Source organism: Talpa occidentalis, unplaced genomic scaffold (genome assembly GCF_014898055.3).
Source record: "Talpa occidentalis isolate TD23 unplaced genomic scaffold, MPIMG_talOcc4v2.1 talOcc4.12, whole genome shotgun sequence".
Classification (NCBI taxonomy): domain Eukaryota; kingdom Metazoa; phylum Chordata; class Mammalia; order Eulipotyphla; family Talpidae; genus Talpa; species Talpa occidentalis.
In genome coordinates this window covers 100,090,799-100,108,161 of record NW_023601212.1, presented here as the reverse complement: position 1 = coordinate 100,108,161, position 17,363 = coordinate 100,090,799, and the positions used below count along the sequence as shown (strand labels likewise).

General features: G+C 49.2%; 1 protein-coding gene across 1 annotated transcript in view; it reads left to right on the top strand.

Annotated features, from left to right (window-relative positions):
* LOC119241953 (uncharacterized) overlaps window positions 1–17,363 on the top strand; it is a 1,281,278-nt gene that overhangs the window by 542,841 nt on the left and 721,074 nt on the right. The window lies entirely within an intron of this gene.

Sequence of the window (17,363 nt, the reverse complement as noted above, 5' to 3'; positions counted from 1 at the left end):
TAAGAGGCTGGGGTACATTTTAGAAATTCTGTTTGTTTTTAGCAAGTAAGCGCTTTCCGCTGGCTGCCTCTCTCATCGCGCACAAGGACCTTTTTTTGAGGAAGCCAGAAATCTTCTGCGCGTTCCCCCACTCTGGCGTTTTACAACCTGCTTGTATTTGGGGTGTTGATGCCTAGCACCTCCGTAAAATCCCCCACATGGTTCTCCTGTGCATGAGGCTGTCAGCAAATAACTTGTTCTATGACTAAAGCTGTAGTAATTTAACATACTTATGGACATCTTAAAAGGTTAACAAAGGCAGATCCTTATATTTTTTTTAAGGATTTTAGAATTTCTGAGCATATTCTACATCTGAGAGCAGTGGCGGATCACATGATGCATCCAGCATCAGAGGAGGCAGATAGAGGTGGAGGCTTAGGAGTCCGGACTTGGAAGGGGCTCCGCTCCCCTGGTATCACAGGGGTCCCCTTGTTGCTGTGAAATTTGCATGTGCGCTCAGGGAGAAGGAACAGGCGAGACAAAGAGAAATAAAAAGATGATGCATCCCCCGTTCCCCGCATCAGAATGCCTTCGTCTCACCCCGGCCGGCTCCAGCTTGTATCTCACAGGAGATTACACCCTCAGCTTTTGTTCCCGGTAATAAAGGAAATTTCATGTCTAATACCCGACGTGTCACATCTGTCTTTTAATGCCTTTGAAGTTCAGGCTACCGCATTTCCTGAAAACGGCGCGGGTTTGTAAGGGGGAAGGAGGGGCTGTTTGGCAGGAAGTCTGCTCCCATCTATTTGGTGTAAAGTTAAATATGCACGTTACTTTAGTCCCTTTTGAAGCTGCATCCTTCTCTTAGAAGCTTTTGTGATGCGGGCCCAGGGAGGAAGAGAGAGTTCCAGGAGGGGTTTTCAGATGAGGCAGGATCCTCCCATCCTTGTCTCTACCTTCTCGACAGGACACAAATTACTGCTTTTCAGAGAGAAACTCGAGCTCCAGCCCTGGATGGGGACTGAAGTTTCTAACCGAGGGGAGGCTCTGGTGCCCGAGATAATTAGTGCAATGTTGTAAGGAATTCATGTTAATTTGTCTTTGGATATGGTATTTCCCTATCTACCATTGCAGTCTGCAGAGGAAAAAAAAAATATTAATTTGCTGCTCCCAACCTGTGTGCAGATATCCAGTCATTTCTTAAAAAAAAAAAAAAAAAAACATTAAAAATGAAGAAATGGCCAAGTCGCCCTTGGGGACGTGGGGAGCTCCGTCTGGGCCTGTCAGATCTGGTTTCCCGGGTGATGGAAGCATCCCTGGCAGTCGGCTTCCCGGCGGAGGGGTCTATCCTGGAGAATGGCAGATGGTCAGCACCTACGTGGGTCACGGGGTCGGGTCTGTGGCTTCTTCACCAATAGCAGGTGTGGTGATTTGCAGGCTGGGGAACTGCCCCCACCCCTCAGGGCACTGACCAGGAGCAGTGAGCTTGCCCAGCTCGCTTATCCTGTCGGGACAGAAGTTGTGGCCAATACCTAACCGCGACCGGAGCCGGGGTGGGCGTCTGTGTTGCCTTCAGAACATCAGAGTCCATTTCCTACTTCTGAAGTTTACTTCTTTCACTGTTTGCTCCGTCCAGAGTGTCAGTTCTGGACTATCGGGGCTCTCTGCACACAGATGGGCTGCTGTCTGTGATGCGGGAGGGGCAGCTGGCGTGGACCAGCCTCTATGTGGGACGCAGGTCTATGCCTTCCTTTATGCTCTGTCTCCAGAAGCTTCAGGAGACGGTGCGAGCAAGGTTCTGTGTGGCCCGAAGCTTCAGAGTAATCTCCTGCAACTATTCAATTATCTTCTAATGGAAAACTTCCTTGACCTTGTCTCGTGTCAGATTATAATTTCATAGCATACGGTGTCAAAATTACAAGGAATTGAATGAGTAAAAATTAATTTAATGTTTGTCCAGTCGAACTTTCCTTGATAATTGGAAATTCTTTGTGCCATCTACTGCGGCTGCGGGAACCGAGAAGCCATGTTTATCATTTCACCTATTTTTAATGAGCACAAATTTAAACAGCATCACGTAGCTCGTAACAACTGTCCACACTGGACCGGGCAGCTGTGGACTAGAGGCCCTAAGCTGACAGGCGCCAGGTCTGAGTCTTCTGACCTTGCTCGCAGGTTGAAGGGCAGCTGGTGGACAGCAGGGTGAGCCCTGGTTTGTAAGCTGCCGCTGTGCCAACCCTGACCGTCTGCCACCCTGCAATGCCACATGCCTTATCCTCCTACATGGACACTTAATCCAGAGTCAGAGAGGGTCAACGACCCTCCAGGCCTCTTCTAAGGCCACAGCGTGTGTGCGTCTCACTGGGCGGTGCCCGCCATGCGCCGGCTGTTAGGCGATCCATCCTTGGTCCTTGCACAGCGCCCATTGCAGGGCTGGCCACAGTGGGGCAGCAGCGCTGGTTGGCGGTAGTGCTGAGTGACCACACGGGTGGGAGAGAATGAATAGGCGCACAGGTGCCTCCCGCCTTTGATGGGGTGTTGCCTGGGTGGGCAAACGGATCGACCTTCACAGGAGACTGTTACAGGTCCCTGAAGACCACTTTTGTCCTGTCCCTCCCTCAGTGCTCTTCTTTGAAGCTTCTATCTCTGCTTTGTCAACAAATGGACCTAGAATCACAGGGTCCAAGTCCATCACCTGAGTCCGTTGCCATGTGCTGACGTGACTGCGCGTCTTTGCTTACCTCTGGCCGTCAGCGCTGACTCCCCTGCCAAGGCCAGAATCAGAGCAGGTGCCGCTCAGCCCTGCATGACGCCATTCTCTCCCTGGCCCCCAGTCCCCAGACCCAAGCCTCAAGCTTCGGGCATCACAGATTGTGTCTTGTTCTTCATCTCCAAGCGAGAGAAGCGCCATCTCCCAAGAGTCCTCCTTGCCTCCCCTCGGTGGGCGTGTGTCCGCTCTGCCCTCGTGCGGTTGGTCAACTCCTACATGGTGTTCACGCCTCGGGCCTACCCCCCCCCCCTTGGGATCTGTCCTCCATAGTGAAGGACAGAAGCTCCTGGAGGGGAACTCTCATGGAGGTGCTCTTCAGTGTGCTAGTTCATATCCCACCCTTGTCTTGAGAATCCGAAATCATCCTATTCCAAGGCCAGTTGACCTCTTGGCTTCCAGACAAGTTTGTGTCCCACGCAGGCACTGCTGGCCCTTGGTCTCCCCAGCAGGGGCTCAGTCCCCAGTTGGCTCTGCCTGTGCTGAGGCTCATTCCTAGCCCCTGAGACAGGAAGCCTCCCTGCTGCTCCAGCTCCTGCACTTCCCAGGCGGGTAAAGAGAATCTCAGTCTGTTTTCCCTGCAGAAGGCTGACCCCAGGGTGCTGTTTTTAGAGCCTGCAGCTCAGAGGAGCAAGCAAGAGTGGGACAGTGCAAGGCGCATGGAAAGGGAAGGAGCAACGGTTGTATCCAGAGAGGGGGATTCTCACAACCTTGGCTCCCTTTTCGTGAGAACAGAGGAAGACAAGAAAGGATGGAAGTTGTGAGGAGGGTTTCTCTGCGCGTGGGGAAGGAAGTGGATCCTGAAGCAGCAGCACTGTCTGCCTGGCTGCTCTGTCGTCTCGCCCAGCCTGGACTGGACCCTCTCTGGCGACTCTCATCTCCTCTGCTCGCGTGTGCCCCTCCCTCGCTCCTCCATTGCACTGAGTGTCCGTGGACATGCGTGTCCACCTCACTGACCGCTCTCGCCCCCGCTCCCAGAGGGGCCAGTCAGCGCCTATTCAGGTGAACTGCTGAGTTGCATGGACGGATGCTGTGAAATAGGATCACACTCTGTGTGCTTTGAAGCCATTCTCCATCGTCTGTGACCCCGATCATATCCCTGTCGAGGTCAGTCTTGACGAAATCAAGGAGCCAGGCTGTGTCCTGCCTTACGGACTGATAATGTGACTCTTAACAACTCAGGCGACCAGTCTGACTTCAGTTCCCTCATTAAGAATGTTAATAAGCGAGGATGTGGAGAAAAAGGAACTCTCCTGCACTGCTGGTGGGAGTGCAAACTGGTCCAACCACTGTGGAGAGCTGTGTGGAGATTTCTGGACCTACTAAACATAGAGCTTCCATAGGATCCAGCAATTCCACTCCTAGGTATTTACCCAAAGGACACAGAAACATCCATTCCAAAGAGCACCTGCACCCCTATGTTTATAGCAGCACTGTTTACAATAGCTCAGCTTTGGAAACAGCCCAGATGCCCAAAAATAGATGACTGGATCAAGAAGATGTGGTCCATATACACCATGGAATATTACTCAGCATTCAAAAAAGATAAACACAATCAATCTGCAGCAACATGGATGGCGCTGGAAGGGATCATGCTCAGCGAAATAAGCCAGAAAGAAAAGGAAAAATACCGGAGGGTCTCACTCATAGCAGGAATCTAGAAAACCTAAATAAGGGACCAGGAAAATGAATAACTATAAGAAAGTGAAAATCAAAATCAACAAACAACTATGAACCAGAGACACTCTATGGGGGGTGGGGGGCGGGAGGGGAGGGATTGGGGTCAAAATAAGGGGGTTGCAATTGTATGGGGAATATAAAAATAAAATGTATTTAAAAAATAAAAAAAATAAAAAATAAATAAAAATGAGTATGGAAAAGAAGGAAAAAAAAAGAATGTTAATAAGGACTTGAACTAGACTGGCCTGTACCTAAGGCCCCTTCCAGCTTGGAATTCAGGGGACGGAAGCGGCTACAGGGACGTCTCAGTGTCTCCGGAGCAGAAACTGAAGAGCTGGCCCAGCCTGGGGCAGCCGCGAGTGCTCTGTCTGTGGGATGAGAAAATGACCACGTCGGTCCGGGGCCAACACAGTCCGGATGTTCTGATTTCTCTCTGCTGTTCTAATAAAGTGTATCGACGTAGTTTCATGCACATGCGAGGCTGGCATTGGAGAGTGAAGGGGCATGACAGCAGGTTTTGCTGCCCCGCTGATAAAGGGGCTTTGGCACCCGAGGGATGAAATACCTGTATCCTTCCTAGTGACTCCTCAGCACCCCCGCCACTGAATGACCTGAACAAAACGGTGACTTGGGGTATCTGCTAAATCCGTCCAGTTAAGCTAAAGATTAGATCCTGCTGTTTCCACTCCACACGTGACATGAAGTGGTTTATTCCCAACACCGGTGGCCCCATAACAGGGGCTAGAAATTGCAAAGAACAGACAAAATCTTTGGTGGAAATGGATGACTCCTAAGTTAGGGATACAAGGACTTGGGTTTCTCCAAAAGGGGGAGGCTCCTGATTTCTCCAACTTTTGAGATGCTCCAAAGAAGGCAAACTCTCTCCAAGGGCTGGCAGAACTTTTTCCCCCAAAACCATGTGGCTCGTGTCTTTTGAACTCAGGGAATTATTTCCGCAGAGGAGAATTCTTGCCTCACAGAGTGCTGGCGCCTGTGCCTGGTGTACAGTCAGCACTGAATAACTGGCAGAAGGCTCGCTATCATTGCTGCTCAGAGCAGACACGTCACTGAGAGAGAACGCGAGCCCCTCGGACTGGCGCTTGCTGTGTGTATGCACATGATAGTCGGCAAGGCGGCTGCTCTTCTGTCCTCCTGGTGAAGGAAAAACTATTTTGAAAGTGGTGTTGTGGGGTGCACAGCAGCTTAGGGTGCTGCCACCCATGCAAGTCAGCATCCCTGCCCTGCTATGTCATATTCATTCATTCGTTCATTCATTCATTCATTCATAACTTGCTATGGAGACATCATGTGTAGTGCTCTTGCTGGATGCTAGGAAGATCTCAGGGAATAGACATGGGACCCTGGATTCGTGGTGACGATGAAATTCAGCATGAATGCAGACAGGGCAGCTGTATTAATTAGCCTGGACGAGACAGGAGTTTAGGTGGGACTCGGAATACAAGGACGTGCCCGGTCTGCCTCAGCAGGGGAGAAGAGAAAGAGTCACCCCGCTGCAGGTCAGCGCTCCCATCTTCCAGGTGAGGCGTTTGCTTCCAGAGCTGCTGGCCCTCCTCCTCGGCCTCCCCGCTTCCCCCAGAAGGACGATGCCCTTGCAGGGCGCCTCCCCCCAGCCCTGCCCGTGTGCGTGGCACGGCCCAGCTCGCCCCACCAAGTCCATAAACCTGCTCTCTGTGCAGGATCAATGCTCATTTACAGCTGCTAATGCATTAATAACAGGAACGTCCCTGGCCGTGACCTACCTGAGTCATTACACACTAATCATCGGAGGCAATTTCAAGCAGATTGACTGGTGATCAGTGTCCTCCCCGGCGTCCAGGCAGGAGGACGCGCGGCTGCCTCCGCAGCCCGGAGCAGATGGCCCGAAAACGTGATCACGCCACAGCAGGCGCGGGCCCGGCGCCAGGACGGGGATCTCCATGTCTTGCATGCAAAGCCGGCCTCACTCACCCAGGGGCTCTGCTCCAGTGCCCGACTCTCGTTCTGGAACAGAACCCAAGCTCTCCCTGACCTTCATTGTGCCCATTTGAAACTTAGCACACCAACAACTCTCTAAAGACACTTAGGAAATTAGGTTTCCCTACTCCTGGGTCATCCTGCACGCACTGTTGCCAGGAAGCCAGTGTCATTGCTGTCCTGCTTGTCTACGCAGCCCCGTCCCACTGGCGTCCAGGCGGGCCGTGGCAGCCTCGTCCTGTGGTGTGTGATTTCTCCCCTTCGGTGTAAGCCCGAGCATCCCCCTGGTCTGTAACCCAAGGCCAAGGCTGCACGGTCCATCCTCTGGGTGTCACGTTCCCTCTTTATGATGGCACGTCTGGCGCTGTTACCGCCAGAGTTAATTACTCAGGATTCAGAGTTTGCTTCCTCGGGGTAACTTCCTGAGGATAAACACCCCAGAAAGGAATCCTTCAGGCAAAGGCTCCAAGCCTCTTCCTGGCTTTGGGTGTGCAGTGCCTGACCATTGCTCGAGCGGGTGGTGCTCATTTGCGGCTTGCGGTCTCTGGGGTTTCTGCTCTTCGCTGCCTGGTTTATTTCCCCACAATGAGGACTCAGAATGCCTTGCAGAGGTGCGCAGCGGTGGGGCTCGAATAGGAATCTGACTGAATCTTTACCTTCGGGGAACTCCTGGAACAGAAGGAGAGGCAGAGAAGGACATAGCCATTGCCCGGGGCGACCCCTCAGGGACTCTGCAGGTGTGGACTCTGGCACAGGACCCCTGCCTGAGCCCTGAGTAGCTCAAGACCCTCCCTTTGACTTATCAGAGGTGGGGTTCCTGTTGCTTCCTGACGAGGGTGTTTCTGGGGAGCAGGGGTGCTGTGGCCCCCCGTTGTTGTAGCCGTGAGTTCATGATAAGAGCACAACACCTTGAGTTCTCCATTCAGTTTTCTGGGGCAGGGTCCTCTGTCGGCCTGGAGCTCTGGCGCTCGACACCACGAAGGCCAGGAGGCTGAGGCCGGCCAGCTGTGGCCACCTGCCGAGTGCATGCAGGCCTGCAAGGGCCCAGCTGGCCCTGCATTTCAAGTCCAGGCAAGGAAGCTGCAGTTCCAGTGGGAAAGATTAGATGTTCAGACAAAACCAGGATGCAAATCTTGACACTTGCCTGGCCGTGTCTGCAAATTTGAGAACATTTCTTAACCTTTCTCAGTCCCCATTCCCTCTTCTGTAATGAGGATGGTGAGAGCGACCCAGGGGTGGCTGGTGGAGGTGAAATGCAATTTCCTTTTGGGCAGGGAAGGGTGTGCTGGGATGCCTGGAACAGAGCGTGGGTGCCGGGGCTGGCTAGCGCCGAGGTGGAATCAACCCAGGATGGTAGCAAAGAAGAGATATCTCGGGGGTGCTGAAGAGGAAGAGGAGAGGGGTGGGATGAGCCAGAAGGCTTTCTCTGCTGCCAAGGACAGCTGGGAGGTGAGAAGGAAGGTGAGAAGGTGAGAAGGAGGTGAGCTGTGAGGGCCTGAGCGATCAGGGGTTATCAGAAAATGAAGGCCTCTGGCTTACTGTGGTCTGGTCCTCGGCTCTGTCAGCCCATGTGTCTCCCCCCCAGAATAAAACAAGCCTCTAATTTTCAGCTCATGTCTACGCACTGTGTGATCAAGAGTTAGTGTTTTATGGGAGGCACATGATGGGGCCCCTGGGCAGAAAGCATAGGTACAGGTTCTGTCTGTCTGCCTGTCTGCCTGTCTATCTATGGTCCATCCATATGCCCATCCATCCATCCATCCATCTCTGTTGATACATCCGTCCATCCATTCATCCATCCTTCTATCCATCCATCCATCCATCCATCCATCCATCCATCCATCCATCCATCCATCCATCCATTATCCATCATCCATCCATCCATCCATCCATCATCCACCCATACATCCATCCACATATCCATCCGCTCATCCATCTATATCCATTCATCTACCCTCACATTATCCATCCACCCACCCATACTACACACACACACACACGCATGCACACACACACACACACACACTCATCTGTATGTCATTCTGAAAATAACAGTGAATGTGTTGGAAATTTGCTCCCGGGCCAGTCTGAGGCTAAGCATATTTCATGCATCACTTCACTGCACCCCCTAATGCCTGGGGCTGCATCCTACCTGCTCCCATGTGACCCTGAGAGACCAGGCGTGAGCACAGGAAGGCTGGGCTGAGACTCCAGCAGTTTTGGCTCCACACTGGATCACACACTAAATTCTTTCTCTCTGCAAGACCGGGGTCTGAAGGGCAGAAGGGGTTATAAGTGGTGGCAAGGGCTTTTGGCTTCCGTGAGGACTTGGGGGCTGTGGTGTCTGCAGAGCTCAGCTAATGTCTAGGTTATGTTTATGACTGTGCTTCTCCCGAGGGTAGATGAAGCTGATGCCTGCGATGATCAAAGATAAATAGATGCCTACTGTCGAAGGTTCCTTCCTCTACCTCTTCTCCATGCAAAGAAAGAGCAGGGCACAAGGAGTACATCTCCCTAGGCAAATCATAGTCCAGAACTTCTCTGTGGTTACCAGGGTCTAGGCATTAAAAAGGTTTTTGTTTGTGAAGGCAAAGCACACATCTACCAAGAGTCACGTCTGATGCCAACGTGCCTGCAGCCTCAAAGTACTCTGACAGTCCACTAAGGAGTGACTGGGCTACAGGTGATGTTTCATTCTGAGAAAATAAAAAACAGCAAAGGTGAAGGAATAATAAGGTATTGAGTTGTGCCTTTGAGAATATATAATATTATAGGGATCTTATTTATGTTAATATTTCATACACGCATATATGTATGTGTATAATCTATATATACATATTTTTGTATATATGACTTAATGTTACACATGTTCAAATATTTTATAAAGAGTTATGGGGATAGGGAAGTGAAAGAAGAAATATGATTATTTCAGACCAAAGTAGAAAAACCTTGTTATTCTGAGCGTGGTGGTGACTAACAAAGGTTGTAAGCTCCTTGCACTCAAGCAAGGAGTGGGGGTAGGACAGGGTATTTGAGGCTTTTGAAAGATTACAATAGGTGTGCTTGGAACAGAGTGCAGGGACAGGAATGTTGAAAGGGTAGCCATCAAAGTGCAGATTTCAAATTTTGTCCTAAGTGTCATGGGCTATACTTTGTGTTTTTAAAAATATTACTCTGGTTACTCTGGTAACCAAGTCCTGAAGAGGACTTGGACAGAAGCAAAGTAGAAGCAAGGAGAACAGCTACATAGTGTGTTGAAATAGACTGAGAGGCAGGGATGGCTTTGACTTGGAATAGGTTTGTGGTTGTAGAGAGAGAAAGAATTTCAAGGATTCTATCTGTCTATCTATCTATCTATCTATCTATCTATCTATCTATCTATCTATCTATCTATCTATCTATCTTTCTACAGTTCATCCATATATCCATCCATCCATCCATCCACCCACCTATCCATCCATATATCCATCCATCCATCCATCCATCCATCCATCCATCCATCCATCCATCCATCCATCCATCCATCCATCCATCCATCCATCCATCCATCCATCCATCCATCCATCCATCCACACATCCATCCATCCATATATCCATCCACCCACCCATCCATCCGTCTACCCACCAACCCATACATCCACCTGCCCATCACCTACCATCATCAGCATTCAAGGTTGCAAAAATCTACCCTTTTGCTCTATTATTTTGGTGCATCAGTGACCACCATCAGGATATTCTAAGTCTTGTAGCAATTAGGAAGCTGATTGTGTTTTGTTTTCATTTTTGATTTTCTTTTTTGCCCTGGGAATGAATAAATCATTTCTCTTCCCTTATTAAAGTTTGCTTGGAGTCAGTCCTGTTGGCTCCGCATTTCCCTTTGCTGCTGTCCCAGGCTTTACCTCGGATGACACCGTTTGCTTTACATAAGTTCCTCATGCATTGAGGGCTGACATTCTTAATAGTTCTGTCACCGTGTTACAACAGGTGCTGAAAGATCCCGGCGATGCCTGCAGGAGATGGGGTGTCTCAGCAGTTTCTGTAACACCAATGTGGTGTGAGGTAGCAGGGAAATAATTAGTTTAGTTAGACGTAAATGCAAGATGAATGAAGACACCACTAATACGAGGATGCCTGGGAGGAGAGGTAGCCTGCTTCAGCTTAGATTTCAGGGAGAATAATTGAATCAATAGCTATGAAAATGAAAGCAATATTAAGAGACTTTTTGTGGCCATGTATAAGGCAGGCAGAGCTCAATTCAATCAACATGCATTTACTGAGTGCTTATTATGTACCTGTCATTGCGTGAGGCATTTTAGCCAAACTAAAGGAGAAAAATAATTGCAAGACATAAATAAGACTTTACACTCTCCACAGGGAGTTAAGATTTCAGAACACAAGAATGCTCCAAGCATATATTAGAAAGGTTGAGTAGCAATTGTAAGCTACATTAATAGGCAAAGCTGTGAGGAATAGCAGGACTAACAGTGACTGCCAGAAACTCGAGTGACTCCGTGGCTGTGGTTAATGCACTTAACCTCTCTGATCATCATCGGTTCTGTCCTGTATAAAATATTCATGTCACAATATGCACTGCCATGACATCCTCACACACGCTCACGTGTGCACACTCACAAGTGTACGTCAGAGCTCCTCCAGACTGTGTGGCTGGTATTGGGGGCAGGAAGGTGGTTGAATGCGCCCATCACTAGCCTGTTGGCTTTTTGGGTGCTTACTGTTTTCTCTGAGTGTTCTAGGTGTATTTAGAGAACATTCCAGATGTTCAGAGAAGAATAAGTCAGCATCAGCCATGGAGTATGTGTTGGAAAAGGTCAGAGATCAGTCTTTTGTGGTGCACCCCAGCTCTTTCTGTGAGGACGAATGTGTGGTACGGACAAGTGTGTGGTATGGATGAGTGCATGGTATGAACAAGTGCGTGGTATGGACGAATGTGTGGTATGGAGAGGTCACTGCGTGGGCTTCAGCCTTCAGGGCAATCCAGCTTACAGAGAAACCATATGCAAAGCAGAGGAGCTTCCTTCATGGACTCCAGGGCCAGGCGTCGGTGTTCTCGGCCCTTCTTCTCTGGCGTGTTCACGCATGTTGTAGGAAACTGCTCTTTGCATCCAACGATTTCTAATTTTTAGTCCCAAGATTTCTTCATTTCTGGTCTGATTTATTTTTTATGATGGCTTTTAAAAATCTCTCTTTATCATCATAACTTTTCTTTAGTCATAGAATCTTACAGAATTTCTCCACTTTTTCGCTAGCTCTTCATTATTGATTTTTTCAGAGTAATCTTTATGGCGTGGCGGAGCCATTTCTATACATCTGAAAATACTTAAGATTTAAAAATTTAAAAATAATCAGAAATAGGTATGGATATTTGTTGTACATTGTGTTAAGTTTAAAATAGATGACACATTTAAAATTAATATCTCGGGCATTGTAACTGCTTTTGAAATAGATATATAAGCAAATGCTTTAGAAATCTGCAGAGGTACAGAATGCCATCTCGTCAGTTTTATTATTTATCAATGAATAGAAAAGAGATCTTTCCTACCATAAGGTGACTTCCTACTTCCTCTTTTGCTGGAGAAATAGAAAGAAAATCACCCAGGCTTACCTTTTAAAGGACCTGTTTAATCATCCAGAGGTCAGAGAATAATTACTGTGAATTAAGATCACTTTGCATCTTAGAATGAGGGAGTAGGAAATGGTTTTCTCAGGGGGGTTTCTAGAGATAACTTTAACGTTGAATAGATTGGCTTTGATTCAAGAAGGAAATAAGAACTTGGAGAGGAGATGCAAGCATTACTTTAGGGTTGTTGAGAAGAGCCAGCATTGGTGTCCAGAAATATGAGATCCTGTCGGCCCCTCGGGAAGGAAGGACCTTTATTAAAGATCAGCGAATGTGTCAGAAGGGTCCTCGTATCCCAAGAACCAAGACCCAGCGTACCTGGACTCAGGCAGTCTCAACTCCGGGTATCTGGATTGGGACACAGGGAGTCTCGTGTGTAAGCTTAGTGAAAAACAGACTCTAGACAGAGGACAGGCAAATAGATTTCTCCTTGCTTGCCAATTCTGATTAGGGAAGGCTCCCTGTGGTTTTGTTGAGAAGATTCATCTGAACTCAGCTGGAGAGGGCTATGATTGATTAGCAATGTCTTCCAGGGGCAGAAGAAGGGGGATTGTAGCCAAGTGAGCCAAGTCTTCCATTCTACCCTGGACAGGAGAACTTTCTTCCCCGCGGTCAGAAACGGGGAGCTGGTTGCTTCCGGAGACTGGATGGATAAGTAGCAGGATGTTTCATGTTACTGTCAAGCAGGAGGGAGAGATGCCATCCTAGAGTCTCGGGAGAAATGCCACTGTGGAGTTGGGGATACCCATTAGTATTTCTAACCCAATTCCTTTTCAACACAATGGTTTAATTGGAGGAAAAATTGTTTAGGGAATACCGTTCGATGGGGCTTAATCAATTTATGCTATTGGATTCTGCTGCAGATTACATTGTTCGACATGAGGGCGGACTGGGAGCCTCCTTTCATTCATTTCAGGGAGAGGCAATTAAAAATGGAAGACGGTGGCCTTGAAGTGGGTGTCCTCCTTTGTGACTCTGTGTGGGGCCCCAGGTGGAAGGCCTTGGCACTGGGCACCGCTGCCTCCTCCCTGTGCCTCTCCGAGCAGATGCTTTACCGAGCAGAGCGCCAGCATGGAGGAAGCGATAGGCATGTGCTGTTGGTGAATGCAGCCAAGGAAAGTGACATTTCCTTAACCAACCCTATTAATCATAATACGAGTCTAATAAATAGGAAAATAAAAAATAAATAAAAATGGAAAATGTGTCATCAAACTCTGCAACCTGTGTTGTGAGGTTTTATGGATTATCTCTACTCAGGGAGCAGCCCCTGGTCCCCAGAAAATACCCAGTGGGGAGAGAGCCAGGAGCGAGCAGTGGAGACCACGGAATCCAGCCCCTGTTGGTGAAGACAGCCCGGGACAGAGTTTTTGATCTCTCTAAGCCTTGGTCTCCTCACTTAGGAAAGCCACAGTTTGTCTGCAAACTGCTGTGAGAAGCGGGCGGCCTGATCGATGTGACAACAGTTTTCTTAGCTGAACATACACAGAGTGTCAGCCGCCGTGCGGGAAGACCAGCTGCTGCAGAAGAAGGTCAGCGAGGATGTGGAATGTTCCGAAGCTCGCGCGTGGAGAAGATCTATAAGACACGATTTCAAAGCTGCTTGGAGCCTGGTTATACTTATATCCTATGTGATAAATATCAGATTCAGTAAACACCATTTATTGAACGCGTGCTATGTGCAAACTACTTGTTTCTTTTGCAATGGAGAAAAAGCAAATGTAGAAACGCACAAATGTAGAAAACTACCAGTTTTGAATGTAGTTTGCAATGTAGAAATGTAGAATGTAGAAATGTAGAAAATGTAGAAAACTACCCGTTTTCTTTTGCATTGGAGAGCAGCTTACAACACAATCCCTAACTTCAAATGGCATCGAGAAGGCGTTCTTCTATCTGACCCATTTTTTGAATCCCAAATATTTAGTCCATTTCTGTCCCTCGGGAGTGTCTTTCCACGGGGATATTGTATTAATGCCTGATATAGTTACCTACATTATGAGCTGGTGCATGTCTCCAGAAATGCACCCTGTGGCACACCGCTGCCATTTTCCTCCCCCCATAATATCACCCCATGGTGCCTGGCAGTGTCTACAGAGTCGGGATGGCCGAGTCTTGGGTCTTCCCGGCAGGGCTAGTTTCTGAGAAGTGAATCCGGGGTGAGGAGTGTGAATTGTTGCCATTTGTGTGACAAGCCAAGGTGGCACCAGCAGGCCCTGACCTGAAGCAATCCCGGAAGGGTTGCTGAGGATGGAACAGGGCTAAGCGCATATGCTGTGGGCTGGGAGTCAAGGTAGCGAAGCCTGCGAGTGTGTGGGCACAGACTAGCAGTCCTGCCGTCCGTCCACAGGGAGCTGCTGGACTCCACGCTCCATGTAGCCGGGGAGGAGGCACGTGGGTTCAGAGGACACTGCCACCAGCCTGAGTCACGCGGTATGCCTACTTCTCTCTGATTGAAACATGTCTTAGGGGGACTAAATAGCCACTTGGCACCATCCGCCTCTTCAAGATCATCTTTGTGAAGAAACACTGGAAAGTAATGAGCAGAGAACACCGTAAGAAAAAGGCCCCAGCTGGAGAGGAACTCCCTGTCTTTCTGAGGGTCCCTGCAAAGACACCAGCCATGTCTGCCTGGTGGGCCTGTGCGCCCCCCACCCCCACCGCCCCGGTACCGGCTTGTTCCATAATCACAAGCTTTTTGAAAGACCATACCAAGGATACTTATCTGTTATACCACGTTACTGCTGAAGGTTCACATGCCTAAAGGTTATTGGGGTGCTAGCCTTGGCAGTTTTCAGCTTCTCGTGCAAAAACTCGGGGTGTGCCTTCACAGGAATCTAAATTTTTAAGAGGCACATAACTTTGACTTTTATTAACATTTAAGTTTGAAAACTTCTGCCTTATACAGAAAAAGCAAAGACTAATTCTCCTAAAGTGAACATCGGGGTCGAAACACCTGTTAAAACTTGGTCACTGATAAAATCTGAGTTGTTGCTTTCTTTAAAGAGGATTTCAGTGGCTAGACATTCCCAACAGTGGATCCTAGCGATGCAATTTTGATTCACTCCTCTTTCAAGGCACAAAATAGCACCCAAGAGGACTGAAAAAGCAAATTCTTCTCCAAAGAACCAACCTAACAAAGATGGTGACCATGATCATTTATATTCATTTTCAAGAACACAGACTATCTCAGACTCTAGAAATTTATCAAAAAGCATTTGCTACTGGCTTTGAGGTAGGTACACAATAAACTATTTTCTTCATCGAATGATTAAGCCAAGAATGTATAATGATAAACCAGGGAGATGAAGGAAGACCAAGCAGAAGGGAGGCCGTGTGCACTGTAGCAGGTGTGATCTTGAACCTGCATGATGCCCAGGTGTCTTAGCCTGGGGCAAACGCTCATGGTTCCAAAGAAGAATAAGGATGGGCAGGGGAAAATGAGTAAAAATGTGTGAGGATGCGGAAAAAGATGATGGCAACACAAATTCCACTGGCTCATTAATTTAATGTTTTATTGGGCATCTACTATATGCCAGGCCTGGTGCTGCTGCAGTGGGAGACCCCACAGAATACCCAGATGTCCTGACCCCAGTTTCCGGGAATTGAGATGTCTCCTGAAAGGTGGGACTTCCACGCCAAAACCCAGGACATGCCTTGCATACCAGGATGAGACGATCACTCTGGGCGTGAGGAAGAGCTGCAGCACATGTGTGGACCATTAACTGGAGCTGAGGGGTCATCATCTGGGGACATCTGAGTATTGGCCAGCACAGGGGGCTCCTTTCTGAGTTTGGATGTGTAAGAAAATTAGCATCAGACAGATTAATAGGAGAAAGCCCCCCTATGCAATAAGATACGCATGGAGAGTTTACATGGTGGGGCGTCCTCAAGAAACATGGGCTGGAGATGTTCATCCTGCTTTCAGCTGCTCAGGTGTCCAGGAGAGGGAGGAGTGACCTCACATGATGGACAGCGGGGTGAGCTCATCTTCACTTGGGGAGGAAAGATGAGATTTTCAGTGAGAAAGGACCTGGACACCTGGATAAGACCCCCCAAATTATACTCTTCTAGGTCATAAAAAGGGGGAGCAGTGATTGCTTCTCCTTGAGGAAAAGAGCAGACACTTGGGGAGTGAGTAGCTCTTGTTTGATTAGGGGAGCGGCTGATATTGGTAAGGACAGACGCTTTCCCTCAGCCTCGGGATCCTCGTTGCTCTCAATCAAAACAACCTGCCTTCACAAAGTCATGTAACAGACTCGGGCTCAGGGCTCCCCTGACCGCTGGCCCCACACCAAGGGCTCACAAGGCCTGTGCTGAACATGCTGTCTCAGCCAGTTGGGGGAGAGACCCCCATTTCCACAGGGAGCGCTCAGGGAGGCAGGGCAGTGGGAAGTCGGGTGTCACTAACTCATGACCTCAGCCCCAAGCCAGAGTGAGTGGGGAAAGAAGGGCCTCAAGGGGGAGGTGACAGTACCTTGGGGGCAGGTGTACAATGCAAGCATGGCAAGGTCTGGGAGGAAGCAAAGGCCAGTGGAGACTGGCACAAGGTGAGCTGCAGGCTGATGGCCGTGCCCTCCGGGGGGCCGGCTGGGTGCCAGCTTCCTGTTGTTGCTGGGAACAGTGGCTTCACACCTCACAAATAATTCTCTTGCAGTTCTGGAGGTTCAGGGTCAGAATGGTCTCAATGGTCTTAATTCAAGGTGTTGGTAGGACTGTAGCTTCTGGAAGCTCTTTGGTTTTCCAGCCATTTGAGGTGACCCGTTGTAGGGTAAAGAAAATGTCAGGCTTTTCTGCCCTTCCGCCATCAGGATAGATGATGGATCCTTGTCCTGAATGCATGCCTGATGGCGGGCACCTGGAATAGGGTGTGGGCATAGGTAGATGGGATTCAGCTGAGCTAAGACTGCTTTTAAGGGCGGCGTCACGGGGACGCCAGCAGTAGCAGTAGCAGCAGCAGCGGTAGAAGCCGAAGCGGAAGCCGAGAAGCAGCAGAATGAACTCCAGAGAGCCCAGATAGAGTGAAGACTTGCTGGGGGCTGGGAGGCCTGCCAGCCTCCCAGCCCCCCAGCCAGCACCCCTACCTGCCATATGCCTGGTGAACCCCAAATAAAACACCTGCAAAACTACTGAGGACTCTGACTCCTCCTTTACCCGGTCTGCATGGGATCAGAAAACCTGCACTGTGGTCCAGTCCTGCCCCTACACCCGTGCTGCTTGGTCTTCTTCAGAGTCGACCATGCTGGGTCGAGTGTCTCTTCACATCAAGTCACCCTGTCACTGAATCCTCGGCAAGCTCTTTCTTCCACGCGTAAGAACCCTGGTGATTGT